At 41.8% G+C, this 14,296-nt stretch overlaps 1 pseudogene; it reads left to right on the top strand.

The window, feature by feature from the left end:
• The first annotated feature begins 13,408 nt into the window (after positions 1 to 13,408).
• LOC147457225 (tropinone reductase homolog At5g06060 pseudogene) lies at positions 13,409 to 13,939 on the top strand (annotated as a pseudogene).
• Positions 13,940 to 14,296: the final 357 nt, after the last annotated feature.

Below are 14,296 nucleotides of genomic sequence, written 5' to 3'. Positions count from 1 at the left end.
TTGCAAATTTAAAAATTTTTGCTAGTATTTTTGGTTTACATATGTACAAGGAGGAAACCCAACTGCTTAGGAAAAATGACTTTTTTGAACATTGGGGCCCCTTTGCCAAATTGATTGGTCAAATTAAGAGGTCTAAGTGTCCTATATTCCCATCAACGACTCTCTCTCTCTCTCTCTCTCTCTCTCTCTCTCTAAGCGTATGCATCTACACTTTGTTCTACAACAACAACCCAAAGCAAGTTGGTTCTTCTTCTTTGCGACACTCTGCAGTCCGTCAACTACTACTACGATGTCCCCTCCATCTGTTTTGCTGGTTGAAGATGCTCTATAGGAGATGCTCATAGATTCACAAAAGGAAGTCCTAAAATCCAATGCCCAAAGTGACCTGTCGCCTCTGGTTGGAAAGGCAATTCAAGAATGTGGAGGGTGGTCAAGGCACCCCCACCAAAAAGGAGCGGTGATTGCCCATCACCGTCTATTTCAAAATTGCAGAACAAAAGATGTTATGGGAGCCCTTTTTGTAATTGCAAGGCCCTCTAAATGCACCTTTAGAGGGCCTATGAGTATCCCTCTAGTCACTATACACAATATATTTCTACTTCTTTACAATATTTACACTCAAATTTAAAGATGAATTTTAACCCTTCCATCTCATGTTAATGGGGCTGTTTCTAGTTTCTAACTGGTTCAAATTTAAGTTGAGACATGCTTTTCTCAAACACTACTTTGAGGCCTAAGAGAACTATGGCATAGTGTGTATATAAGGCTATCTAATTTGTTCAATGTGATGCACACATAGGCCTACCAATGCCGCCCGAAGCAAAAAAAAAGTAAATCAAGGAAGTGAGGATGTGTGAGATGCTCACCTACTACCAAGATTTCCTATTGATAGTGTTAATTAAAATCAAGATTCTCACTTTGAAGGGTGTTACCTTTCTTCACATTTTTATGATTTCTCTCCCGCCATGCTACCTTATGCATAGTATGATTAGTCTCATTTATCTTAAAACAATATTTGAAAAAATCATATTACCTTCTCTAAGTAATTGATTTTTTTTCTCAATATATGGGTCAAATACAAAATCTTGCTATTACTTCTTAGAGTTTCATTAGAGAAAATCAGACCCTCTGTTAAGCCCTCCATTTGATTGCCAACCCTTGATTTTTTTCATTGTTGTCTAAATCTTGTTCAAGTTCGTTCGAACTTGGGTTTGCTCAAAAAATCTTGCTCGATGTTTGGAATTTCTCGGTGGTGGATCAAGCACTCAAGCGGACCGGTCTCAAAATCAAGCATGACATGAGAATCACTCTGACCAATAATAGACACGAAAAATCTTAGACACATGGCCGCATTGGTTTCCAACAGATGAGAACATAGAAATCAATTTCTCAATACACAACACGAGATCAGGACAAGGGCAAGGACTAGTTAGTGGAATCCAGATCAGACTCTAAATCTGAACATGGTCATTTAAATGGGCTACTAGCTTTAAATAAATCTCTAAGATGACAAAAAGCACTCCAAATTCAAAAAGTTCTTGATGATAAACGAGCATACTCAAATCTAGAATGCTTGTTTTTGGGAGCTAGAAAAATGGTTAATTCTTGAAAATCAATTAGCTACCACAATCAACAGCTCTATCAGCTTCCTCCACTTCTAAGTTTCATTCAGGTGCTAGATAGAATCCTTGAATAATGTGTCACAAAGGAAGATCTCATGGTCAACCCCCATTTACAAAATCACTCCACCGTCAATCTAAAATCTCTTGGGTTAGAACTCTAGACCATAAAGCTCAAATGCTACTAGAGAACAACTTTGCTTCTAGCAACGAGGCAAGAACCAAAATGAGTCTGGGAGAGTAGGAAAGAAATCTCAAAAGTCTTTTTCACCCGATCAAAATCATTAGAAAAATAATGTAGCAAGAAAACCAGGTAGTAATGAATTTCTTAGAGTTTGTTCCAGATTCACCTACATTTCTCTATGTCTTCTAGCTAAGAACTCTAAACTACCCAGATTCTTCCGTGCATTATATCCATCATACCATGAGCCTGTAGATCAATAGAGCTACATCAAGATTGTCAAGGAGATTAGAGAGTGATATGAAGAAGCCACCACAAAATGGACTATGAGGACGCAAGTCCTAATTGATTCCCTAAAAAAAAGATATGGTCCTTGATTTTCTTCAATCAAGTTCGAACTTTCAGATCAAGATGGGCCAATGAAAGGTTCAAATCCGATGGTTAATTAAAATAACCAATCAACTCTTGCAGCTCATTGTGGAAGCATCAAAGGTACCAGAAAAGGAGCTAGCCAAAGAGGCATCCTCATAGTTCAAAGAGATGACTGAGATTCTCTTTGAATCCCGCAACAAGGGTAGTCAACCCTTACCTCAAGAGTGGATTCCCACTACCTCATATTGTCATAAGTTGGCCAGGGCTCGCTTGACCAAAGGGAAAAGAACTTTATATGATCTTGATACAAATACATGGAATGAATTAAATCCTTATGAAGCTGAAATGATGACAGTAAAAAAAGACTAGTTGAAGCAAGAGGCACTGTACCGCCTGATTTACAAGGAGAACATGGATTCTAGTCCAAGCTCTTCAGAACCATCAAAGGTATTGTATAAACCTCCAAAGAAGTAGGCACCAACCAAGAAGAAGCGTGTTTGATGGACTAGCATTGGTTGACTGCTCACTGGAAAATTTTGGTATACAACAAAATCTAAGAAAGGGGAGAAGGAATGTAAATGGTGGGAACAATTGCTAGACTGAGGCGCCTAGGCTGGTAATTTCCAAAATTAGTTATGGGGGTAACTTGCACAGGGAACAATCAATTAGAGACTAGTAGAGAGCTATAAATAAGGCCCATTACTTCATTTGTAGGGACGGAGTACCGAATCTCTAAGCCTAGTGTTAAGAGCCAGTCATATTTTGTAATTCTCATTAAGCTAAAGACTTGTCTTACTAACTACATTTGTACACAATTATCTGATTTGAATAATAAAACTCCAGTTTTAGTTCTTAGTTCCAATGTCAATCTCTTTTCAGTTCCAGTCTTATCTTTGAGTTATTGTGTAGTCTTATCTGCAATCTCATGTTTGGTCAAAGCTAACTCTAACTACCAACCTCAAATAGTTGTCTAAAAGTGTCCAGCTCATTCCATTGAACGTCGCTATATAACTTCCATCAAACGGTCCCTGGAAAAGATCACAATCTCAAAGACATGCCATACACTCAAGAGATGGCAGGTGAGGATCCTAGATATACTCAATGTGCAGAAGGGATTGTTTTGCTCACCTTTCATTGAGGGCATGTACATCAATGCCTTTTGTGATAAGGAGTGAGATCTATACAGAAAAGAGTGATGGAGCCTCTAATTTTGTGAGTGCCATTTGATGAATGTATAGAAATCTTGGAGGTCTGCTATGAGTATACTAAGGATAAGCATTATTGATCTAAATTCCTTGGTATAAGGTGGGGGATGTTGCTTATTTTTGTTCCCGAGGCCCAGAGCTTGCTCTGCAAATTTCATAATCCATGCTTTCTTTGTGGAACAATTATAGCTGTTAAGTAACATTGGGCTAGAGCCTTAGGTTTGAGGAAATTGTTGTTTGTACTTATGGCATCAACTAGACATGAAGATAGAAGCTCCCTTGAAGAATGTGATCATGGGCATGTACGCATGACTGATGTTTCTACCCTCGCACTGTTAAGTATGGAGCCTGATTTACCCTTGTAATTTTCTGTGGTAAAAGCACACATTTGTAAGGCCCCCATTATGAGGAGAAGCCATCGTGCGTGAAGAAAAATCACTCACCGGAAACCAAAATTTTCACGGACAAGAATCAGGGGCAACTTTAAAGGCCTCGGGGGCGGAGGCCCCCGAGCCCCCGAGACTTTTTTTCGCCGGAATATTCTTTTTCGCCGGAATATTATGGCCGGACGGCGGTCGGAAAGTGGTCGGAAAACAACCGGTCGGTTGGCCGGTGGCCGGTAGTCAATGGCCGGTGGTCGGAAGTCAATGGTCGGTGGCCGGTGGTCGAAAGTCAATGGCCGGTGGCCGGTGGCCGAATTCAATGGCCGGTGGCCGAATTCAAAAGAGGACTTGTCTTCTCAAGGGCGGCCACACATGGGCGGATTGGAGGGTCCGATTTGGACTTATTCGCACAAGGGCGGCTACACATGGCTGTCTCTCATAAGAGAGGGCAACCCTTTTGGCCTATAAAAGGAGGCCATTTCTACACACATTTCATAGTGTGAAGTTGATGCAACAAGGTGAGTGTGAGGTGGTGAGAGTGAAGCAAGGCGGGAGCTCCATTAAGGGTATAATCCCTTTGTAAATTACTTCTTGTTTTGAAGTACTAAAGCCATTGAGTGGCTGCTTTCCCGTGGACGTAGCCCACATTGGGTGAACCACGTATATCGTGTGTACTCTCTCTCTACTCTATAATCTCGTGTATGTAAATCTGTCTCTCTCCATTAAGTAATCTACTCAATTATCTATTTAGCTACGTCTTATTTCCTAACACGCACTACATATAAACATTAAAATAAGCTTTCATTATTGGTTTTCATCAAGATGGACACCACCATCTTCAACCCACTAACAAGGGATCTGCAAGAAAGGCACGTTGCTTACCAAAGCACGTTGCTGAACAACTCATGAAGAGAGGTATCAATCAAGGTGGAAGAAATCATAGCTAGGGCAGAGAAGTTCAACAAACTCATCAAGAATTTGGAAAAGAGACAATTCAGCTACTAAAGAGCTTTCACAACTTGCACTAGGATGTGAAACGGCTAGGAAGGGGGGAGTGTTTGGCCGATGCAGCTAATAGGCAACCTTCTAGTCAGTCACACCTTGTTGAAGCCACATTTTTTATGTAATATATCTAAGTATTTTGAGAAGCCTTATATGTAATTTTCATGGAAAAGCTTCCTTAGCTAAAATTTATAAACTCCTCTCAAGGTTCCCCCTTATTGGATTTCTACAAATGCCTTAAGAAGAGAGGAGACTTAGGTGTCCATCTTTTTGGAGCTCACAGGTGTCCCACACTATTTTTTGGATTGACAAGGCAAGTGAAGGCTGCAAGAATTATCTTTTTGGAGCCTTGATGGCCGTGGTGCCACTTGCTCCACCTCTACAATTGTGAATTCTTCGCACGGACCAAGCTAAAAACATTGCAAAGGCTTTGCAGCTGCATATGAAATGGTTTGAACCTCGTACACATCCCCTCTTTAGTTTTGCAACATTCAAGTGGAATCACAAACTTCATCTTTTTTTTTTTTGTGCTAGGATGGGTTTGGGACAAGCCCGATGATAGAAACTTGCATTCTTGACTGCCTTTGGTGTGGACACATTCATACAGGATGGAAGCAATGCTTCTCACAATAATAGCAGGAATGAAATTAACCAAGGATGAGTAGCTTAGCATTTTTGCGATTGAATTGGGAATTGAAGGTTCATGTTTAACAATGCAAGAGCTTATTGAAAGGCTGGGAGACGTCTTAGTAATGAGAGAGTCTATTCAAAGGAGACGAGTGATAAATTTCAAGGCTCTCAAGAAGGTCCTCTATGTCTTAGGAAGCTCCAATCTTTAGGGACCGAGTCTAGGACATGTGGAAATGGTTGGTGCCAAGGGAATGGGAGAAAGCAAGCTATGGATAGGGAACATGATCATGTGGTACTAGCTCAAGAGATTTGAAGAAATGATAACACTCATAGCCATTCTAATTGTATTTGTTTACAAAAATTGAAAACTGGCCAGCTGTAAAATAGGGCACCCACATGTTGAGTGTGGTATTTTTTTATGAAACACCAATGGAGATTCCGTCAATCTTTCAATTAAAAATTGAACGGGAAATTAGTTTATATTTCTTCCAAAATAGAAGATTTTTATTAATGTAGCTTCCGTTCTAGAGCTCGTGGAAGGGGAGGTTTGGCGGATCACCTCCATCAAACAAAGTAGCCTAGCGAAAACTCAAACCAACATAAATATGTCAATCCAAGGATGTAGCCAACCTGACTAGTCCATGGAAACATTGAATGGAATGCCCTAATGACAATGCACTGAGGAGAAAGGTGTCACTCGCAAGCCAAGAAGCAACTAAAGGGAAAATTTCTAAGTCTCTTGTGCGGTCTATCTCTCACTCTAATGGTCATAGAGGTTTCAAATGAACTCCAAAAGACATGAAACTTGAGATTAGGGATCTCTAGGCTATAGCTAGGTTGTAGGTTTCCAACAATAAAACCTACAAAAGTCACCGTGACGTAGGTGAGCTACCCTAATTGTTTCCACCTCTTACTTTAACCAAAAATCACAAATGAGGGGTAGTTTGGCTCTTCCCAAGGCCTACTTACCTTTGTCCATGCTTAGTTTCACTTAAAACACCATTAACGACTCAAAAGAAGAAAATAAACACACTAGGAAACCTAGAGCTAAACTTGCTCATTGTGTCGCGCGTGCACACACACACACACACACACACACACACACACACACACACACACACACACACACACACACACACTCTCTCAAACATAACACATTAGACATGTACATGATGCCAAGTATGAGAGGAAGTAACATGTGAAGTTTCATTAGCAATGCTTACCCGTAGAAGTAGTAGTGAGCATGCAAGTGTAGGCGTACTCTTCACTACATGAGCTCAAAATGTTATTCAATCCTTTAAACTTTTGGATTATATATCCAAGGTTAAAAATTGGGTAATTGGCTAGAAATGGATAATTATTTCAAAATGTAATGGACTAGGGTATCTAGTCTCTCATTAAGTACAAAACTGTTTGGAGACAATCAAATTCTTTCGGGTTCAAGAATTGCAATGCCGGCTTCAACAAAAAATAAATGATTAAGTGGATGAATTTTTATAGACCCGTCTAAACGGGCGTGATTGAGTCCCTTGCTTCAACACTCCCCCCTATTGGCTTCTTGTTGTCCCACATAAGTTTTCACTCTTTGAGCAGGGGCTTTCTTTGTTTGTACTCGTATACATGTTGTTGGAAAGCCAACATTATTTGTTGCAACTGATCCTCCTCCTGTGGTTTGTAGATTCTTGTTAAAGGGTTTTCTCGCTTGTGGAGGGTATAGAGTACAAATCTAAGACGAAGATCCTTGCAAATTGGAATGAAAATAGTGGAATCTATTTTGAAATGTCCTGTATAGAAAGCCTCCTCAAAGGTCTGCATGTAGTGGCTTGGGAGGAACATAATTTTGGAAAAGAGGCCATAGATTACCTTCATCTTGGGGGTACATTCAAGTTGAATAAAAGTCCTTTTTATCCCTCCAAGAATGAAGTCCATTTAACTTTTGTGGCCTCTATATTCTTGAATGTATTGATACAGGCAAAGAGCATATAGAAAATCTTTTACATCATTTTGCGTGCTATGTCTGGCTTCCCTTGAACTAGGCTGATCATTTTCTTGATAGCCTTCCTCATATTCCTCATATAAGCAAGTGAAGGTGCCTCTCTTGGTTTGGGGAAGACTGTGTGGTCTAGCCATGTAGGGCAAGAAACAAATAGTTGCTCAAAGTCATCCCACCTTCTCCTCTTGATGATTGGACAGTATGTTGTATCAATCTAAAGGTCGGTTGTAGAAAATGAGTTTACTGTTATTGCCTCCTAGGTCTCCCCCATGAAGTGAACTCTCCATGCTGGCCTGGACTCTTTGATTTTCTTAGTGGTCCATTCCAAGAGATTTGCATCCCTGTAGCTATCCTCGACATCTAGTAAAATTGATGGTAGTAGCTCTTTCTTCTTTTCTATTGTCAGCCACTTGAGTAGTGGGTAGGGAAGTTGTGGCTCATGAATCTACTCTTGTAGTTGCTCTAGAGTGATGTATTTTAACAAATATGACTCTGATAAATGAAGTTTGTAGTGAAGGTTTCTAGCCACAACTTCCCTCGTCTTTTCAGTGTTCCTCCGATAGATGTGAGTACTCTTAAGGTAATTTTTGAGGTCTAGTTGAAGTACCCACATCTACTGGGTCTTTAAGCTGCTTGTTCTCTTATTTTGTCTCTTCTTCTATGTTCGCAAATCCTGGCCCTATTTCCAAGGTCCTTTCTCTTTGAGAGGAGGTTCTAGAATTTTGATCTTTGATAGCTCCTTTCTTAGATCCTCTACTTCCTTCATAAGAATCTTAATATTTTCATCCTTTGCTTTCCCTTTGTCTATCATGGCCTTGCTTTTAGTGTATAAAGACTCTTCCAGTGTAATCCTTGCCATTTGAGAGACTTTGAGTGCTTGTTAAATCTGCTTCTTATAGACGTTGGTTTGCTCAAAGCTACTTGTCCGGCCTTTGAGCATGTCCGTGTTGATACCCTTTGCTTTTGAGATAATGCTACTGACTCTTTGGCACTCTCATGTGCTTGTTGATATTGCTTTTCTTTTTGGTCCAGGGAAAGCTTACTGCTTTGGGATACACTCTCCTGTACTTTCCTGGCCATCACTTCTTCTCATAGAGCTCTTTGTACTTTTCTAGCTCTCCACGGATATGTTCTATATTTGCGTCTCTCGGTTGCAGGTACTCTACCAAGATTGTGTTTGTCTCAATCAATTATTTGTTCTCAACCCTTGTTTTCCATTTCCTACTTTATGCTGACTACTACTAGACTAAGATTGGCATTGTTTTCTTCTTTCTTCTCGTATTTGAGAGTGATTTGGATGATTTATTTGTTTAGATCTTCAGCCAATTTAGAAATCAATGCTGCCTTGGCCATACTAGACATTGATTCTTGAAAAGAGGTCCTTGAGCAGCTTCTTTTGTTGTTTCTTGGGTGGTTACTTGAATGAATTCCCTGATTCCTTGATATCATCCTTCTTCATTAGCATGATTGCTAGTTGAGTGGATATCTCCATCCCTTTTTTTGTTTTGTCTTCATGTGGAGATTCTTTAAGAGAGTTTTTGGGAAAGGGTATTAACCCTGCCTTTTGGTGCTTTCTTCACATTTCCTATATTTTTGAGACTGCCTTGAGAACTTGGCGTTTTTGAGTTTGTGATGAGATAGGTAAACCAACCATCTCAGGGTTTTCTTGTATTTTTAGACAAGCCTTCAGGCTAATCTTCTCCTTTGTGTACCTATTGATTCTTAGTTTCTTGTTCTTGATCAGTTTTCATGGGATTTTGTTGCATTTTTTGCAAGCCCTCTGATTGAGCATCTTGTCCTATTGACTGCCCCTATTTTTTTTGGCTCCTAGATGGGATCTTTTAGGAATGACATTGGCAATTCTGCCACAACATGGGCCTCCTCTAGACTATATCCACCGACGGCCATAAGATCCTTGATTACGTGCTTAGCGGTTTCTTCGGGGGTTTCTAATCATTGAGCAAAAAAAACCGAGCAAAGTTAAATCCGAGCAAATTGATACAAGATCAACAATGGTGAAAGACAAAAAATATGCCATGCACATTACTTTCACTACCACAAATCTGACACTTAATTGACAAAAAATGAGATTTTAGAACCATTATGAAAATTGAATACTCAAGACACAAGCAAGATCTCTTCATATTTGAAACATATATAATTCAATTCCATGTGGCATACCTCCTCTCAAAAATAGCCCACCAAAAACTTGGCACCTAGATTTTGTAAAAAAGTAACCTCGTACGCTTACAATACTATCCGAGAACATCCTAAAGCATAAACAACTCCACTTCTGTAAGCAAGAAAAAACAAGTTCCTAAAGAAAGCAAGAACAAGCTCTCTCTCTCTCTCTCTCTCTCTCTCTCTCTCTCTCTCTCTCTCTCTCTCTCTCTGCTTCATAGTGCAGCACCCTTGAGCGGCCCTCCCTTTCCTCTTGCCAGCTCAACACTAAAATGGTGGAGGAAATGTGAGCAGTAAGGTGTGGATGCACCCGCCGCAACTACATCGATGGCATATGTAGTGGCAATGATGAAGTGATGTGCCCACTGAATACATGATGAGCTCAAGCATATGCAACTGCCTCATGACCATCTCAACGAGATTCTTGAGGTATGATTTTTTGAATGATTCTTACCAGACTTGACTAACAGTTAATCCATGTTGAGATTTTCTAGGAACACAAGAGAAGGGTCCATTCGATGAGGCTCATGTGAAATAGGCAGATGATTAGTTTATGCTTTGCTTAGTTGTGAAAAAAATAGATTTCTAAAGTCTCCTTTACTCAAACAGATTTACAGACAATGACATTCTTTATGGGAAGCTTGCAAGCGCAAATTGGGGCTTGTCTGTACAGACAAGACCATAAAATGGGAGAAATCAACCAAGGAAGCATAGTAGGTTGTCAGCTCTTTTTAAAATGGTGTCATCACATTGAGAGTGTTCCTTTGGAAGTTAATAGTTGTGAACGAAACTGGATATCTATACTTGAGAGAGAAAGTGATACAATCATAGTTATAGTGGAAAATCTAAGTAAAACATAATTCTTTTCATAAAATTTAGCAAGTGCTTGTACAAAGAAAGTTAAATTTATTGAGAGGTTAATGATGACATGCATGAGGTCATAGACAATATTTTAGGGAGGAGTCCAAGTTAAAAGCAAAGCGGCAAGGTATTTTGATAAGAGGCAGTAAAAGGGTTGTGGCAAGCTCCAGTTTACTAGCTACCAAAAGTTCTTGTCTCGCTTAAGTTCCCAGGCAACTTGTGCAACATTGGTTTCTAAGCTACCTCTTAATTATCTAAGACCTTCTAATTGCAAATTTAAGGTTAAAATAAAGCTTGAATAGGTGCCTTGAAGGGACCTCCACAAGGCTGCTTGATTTGATCATTTGATCCTATGCCCTACTCCCTTTACTAATGAAAAAAAAGCCCTTGCATTGCTCGCCATCACATTGTAGGTGTCGTATTGTCACCCGTTGTCAGCACCTCAACATCATGCCATCTCGCCATCGTTTTCCAAGAGGCAAACAATTGATCTATTTGCCTGTCTATAGTGCCGCTTTCTCTGCCTGATACACCGCTTTCTTTGCTAGTGGCACCGCATCTACAACACATCCCTAGTTTGCTCGACGTTTTTTAAAGGAAATGACTGAGCTACCCATATGACCCTACCCCTCCCTAGTCTTCTCCCTACCCGTATGACCCTACCCCTCCCTAGTCTTCTTGCAACCATTTTGTTTTAAAGAAATGACCCGCATGACCCTACCCCTCCCTAGTCTTCTCCCTACCCTCATGACCCTTCCCCTCCCTGGTCTGTTGCTGCAACCAGTCCGTGCCCCTTGGTCTGTTGCTACAACCAGTCCGCGCCGGCGCGGACTGGTTGCAGCAACAGACCAGGGAGGGGAAGGGTCATGAGGGAAGGGTGGTTTTTTTAATAAAAAGTATTACTTTGGTCTTCAAGGTGGCGGCGGCGCCAGTGTTCAAGAAAATTATGCCTCCGCTTAGTACAGCCTTGGCTTCTCTGTGCGCATAGTATAAATAAAAAACCCATGCCTATCCTCTCCCAATCCATTCTCGTCGAGCCCCTTACCCTTGCATGGACCTCGAGGTTCGCTCCCTACGCTTGAGAGTTCGGGCACATGGCCCTTGCTACCCTTCGGGCCTTCGCCTCGAAAGTCAAACGCAACCTGATCAAAGCCCAACGAACCCCAAAACTCCAACCAGCATGCCATACTTGGCTGACCAATGAAATGGAGCCCGAGACCTGCCTTGCCACAAGTGTGCAACGTAGATGATTAAAAAAAAAAAAAAAAACTGTTGGAACCATTCCGCGCCGGTGCGGACTGGTTTTGGCAGGTTTCACAAGAGCAGTGCCGTACTTGAGTGGCCAATGAAATGGAGCTGGAGACCTTCCTTGCAGCTCCGCAACGTAGATGGTTTTCTTTATTAAAAAAAACCTGCTAGAACCATTTTGCGCCGACGCGGATTGGTCTCGACAGGTTTCAAAAGAGCAGAGTCGACCGAGAGGCTAGCGAGATAAAAGGGACAGGCTAGCGAGATAAAAGGGACGGGCAGTTGAAGAGCTGGCCAATCAGAGGAAGAGTGGGAAGATCTTGCGTGCTGAAGGCGCCAGATCTTGCTGCTTAAATCAGCTTGCTGGGGTGTGTGAGGAGGTCCTGGCCTGGGTTGATGCGGATGAGCAGCGACTTGAACTGAAGCGAGGCCCACACTTGACCACGATAGAAGGCCGTGCGAGAAGTTTCCCACCACAAAGCGGACGCAGGCAATGGGGTGGCCAGTGGAAGGGTCCAACTAGACTTTCATTGGTGTGCTATTGGATTGTTGTATCACCACCATCAGATTTTCGCCTACCACTGCCATCTTGTGGGTCTCGCGTGCGCCAGGCATGGGGTACTCTCTCACCACTTTTGGCAGCTTGGCTAGTAGCTACCGTTTCTGATCCAAGCTGGCAGCCAGCGGCGGCAGCTGCTAATTTAGCTTCTGCATATTCATGAAGATTAGTTAACGCTTCCTCATGCGGCAGTGCAAGGTGCTGCAGTGGCGCTCCATCAGCGTAGGACCCGTCAAGAGCTGCTCCACGGCCAGGGCTTGGGAGACGTAGTCCTCATGTGCATGAGGATTCTTGCCATAAAGAGAGGACATTGCGAGCATGGAGGTTGATGATCCCAGTGCTAACTGCGAGCTCATATTGGTAATGATGTGAGTAAAAGATATGAGTGTGGATATTGGATATGCGTAGCTAGCTAGAGAATATAGGTAGGTAGATTTATTGCGATGAGCTCTCCTGAGCCCGGTCAATGCTATTTAAGTACGTTGCACAATATCCCTTAATTACTTTGTGAGCCCGCCAGATTGCCGTAAAGAGTGCTGCTGCTCAGGAATAAGCATAAAGGGTTAACGTCACCATTCACCTTATTAAAGAGCGCGGCCTGTCGATCATGGGACTCTTTTGTTTGCTTTCTCAATGCTTGCTTTATAATTTCCCTTGTGGATCCAGTTGCCAATTCGCTCAGAGGCTGATTTGTTACATCCTATATTGCGCCTTGTACCACCTTCATGATTGCAGGATAAAGCATGGCTCCTCATTCTTCACATTGAAGTGACATTCCAATCATTAAAGAGAATAGATTGTGCACAATCAGAGGAAGAGTGAGAAGCTCGAGGAAGATGCTTCATCTCGGGAGTAGGCAGGCGAGATGAGTCCGAGGGCACCGTGGATGCGACCCTAAGCGTTTTGCACCGACTTAAGCTGAGGACAGGGAATCACCTGTGCCACCCTGAGCTAAAAGCAAAAACACAGATGGCAAAAAACCCTTCACTGCACTCTTGAGGCCAACGAGTATGGGCTTTTCTAATGCAGGATGCCTGTAGGCGGCGCAGTTGCAGTCTCTCTCTCTCTCTCTCTCTCTCTCTCTCTCTCTCTCTCTCTCTCTCTCTCTCTCTCTCTCTCTCTCTCTCTCTCTCTCTCTCTCTCCCTCTCCCCCCTCTCTCTCTCTCGGCCTTATTTTGGTGATGTTTCCTCAGCCTTCAATGGAAAGCTCAATATTCTGGTGAATAATGTGGGCATGAATATAAGAAAGCCTATTGTGGAGTACACGGCAGAAGATTTCTCGCTGATCATTTCCATGAATTTCCAGTCATCCTATCAAAATGCTCAGCTGGCCCATCCTCTTCTAAAAGCATCGAGAAAGGGAAATGTTACTTTTGTTTCATTAGTAGCAGCCTGCAGGTGTTGTTGCAATTCATTTTGGTTCTCTGTACGTTGCAAGTAAAGGTGCTATGAATCAAATTGCAAAGAATCTTGCCTGTGAGTGGGCCAAGGATGGAATTCGAGTAACCATTGTGGCTCCCTAGTGCTTAAAGACGAGGACTTAACAAGGCAAACTATATGCTGAACACCTCTAAGGCGAGTTGGAGAACCATTTGAAGTTGCCTCAGTTGTAGTGGCATTCTTGTGCCTCCCCACTGCAGGATTTGTGAATGGTCAATTTATCACAATCGATGGTGTAAATGGCTTCTTTCCTATAGATGATTGAGATCTAGTGAGTATTCAGTGTCCATAGAGAGAGAGAGAGAGAGAGAGAGAGAGAGAGAGAGAGAGAGAGAGAGAGAGAGAGAGAGAGAGAGAGAGATGTATTATGCTACAATGACAATGTCAATTTCTTAAAATAATTCCACTTTGCAAGTAATGTTTTTAGTTTTTTTTCACCGTTCCACTAGTGATCGACTTTTCGATTTGAGTTGAGTTGGTTCCGCATTGCCCCATGTTGGTTTTATTGATGTGTATTTAGCTTTGTTCATGAATTCATTGGCAGTGACAAGCACATGGGGCCACAGAGTCATTTTCTCATTAGAGGGATTTGAACTCATGCACAAGATTGCAATGGTAATTC

The sequence above is a fragment of the Adiantum capillus-veneris genome, chromosome 5 (assembly GCF_014529385.1).
Source record: "Adiantum capillus-veneris isolate H3 chromosome 5, ASM1452938v2, whole genome shotgun sequence".
NCBI lineage: Eukaryota > Viridiplantae > Streptophyta > Polypodiopsida > Polypodiales > Pteridaceae > Adiantum > Adiantum capillus-veneris.
The sequence above is the reverse complement of the archived record's forward strand: the minus strand, read 5'-3'. Positions and strand labels throughout refer to the sequence as shown.